We start from the raw sequence: 1,325 nt of genomic DNA, 5'->3' as shown, positions 1-1,325 counted from the left end.
TGTTATTTGCAATTCGGTTATTGTTGGTAGCATAGATGACAACGTCATGCAATGAGATTATGATATAGGAGCTATGGACTTTCCTTTAGGTGTTCTGCTTGAGGTTCATTTGGTTCAACCATTATTGTTGAATGAGTTATTGTGGATAAAGAAATCCCTAGATTAAGAAAAAAAGATTAAATAAATTAATAAAAATTTAAAAATTTAAAATATTATATATTCCAAAGATATTAAAAGGTAGTTTATCGCTTCAATTTGCTGGGTAATGGGTTATTTGAGTACTTTTATTGTCAACAAATCCCCAAGTAGTTAATATGATTGGTTTCAAACTATTCTTTTTTATTTTTTTCATGGTATTAAAGAAATACATATGTATCATTTTCTGGTGTAACTACTANGTAGTATTTATTTAGACTATCATTTTTAGACCAAATATTTAGGGCAAAAACTTGTGTGAGACCGTCTCACCATGGGTCGGTCGGGTCGGGTCAAGATGCAAATGTAACACTTATATGCACAAATATCATACTTATATGCTCAAATGTAATACTAATCAGGAATAAACTTTTTGTTACGTAAATGTAATACTTTTAAGGGAAAATACAATACTTTTACATTTCGATTTAAAAGTATTACATTTTTCCTCAAAATTATTATATTTACCCTTATAAGTAAGGGATACTTGTCAATATTACTTATTATGAAAAATGTATTACTTTTTCTCTTATAAGTAACAAAAATTGTATTCTTAATTAGTGTTATATTTGAGCATATAAGTATGACATTTGNTATTAAAGAAATACATATGTATCATTTTCTGGTGTAACTACTTATTTATTTAATTCAATAAGAGTAAAATAGAGTCAATTTGTTGGTTTATTATTTGAGTACTCTCTTTGTCAACCAATCCCCAAGTAGTTAATATAATTAGCTTCAAATTATTTAAATTTTTTTTTTCATAGTATTTATAAAATACTTGGTAAATAAATATATAACATTATTTTGTAGTATAACTTTGATATTTAATTACAAGATATTGTAAAAATAAGATAATGGACGATGTAATGAATATCAATTGATAAATTTGAATAGAAGAATCTTTGCATGAGAGAAAATAAAGACAGTATAACTAATGAAATTATTTATCTTATTTAATTTAATTTTTTGATAATGAATAATTTTTTCAAATAAAGGTATTGTAGATACATAATTCTAAATTAAAGAAATACATATATATCATTTTTTGTTGTAGTTACTAATTTATTTAATTTAATAAGAGTAAAATCGAGTGAGAAACTTAATTATGTCAAATTTGATTGAGATGA

The sequence above is a fragment of the Ipomoea triloba genome, chromosome 14 (genome assembly GCF_003576645.1).
Source record: "Ipomoea triloba cultivar NCNSP0323 chromosome 14, ASM357664v1".
NCBI lineage: Eukaryota > Viridiplantae > Streptophyta > Magnoliopsida > Solanales > Convolvulaceae > Ipomoea > Ipomoea triloba.
This window is presented reverse-complemented; position numbering follows the sequence as displayed.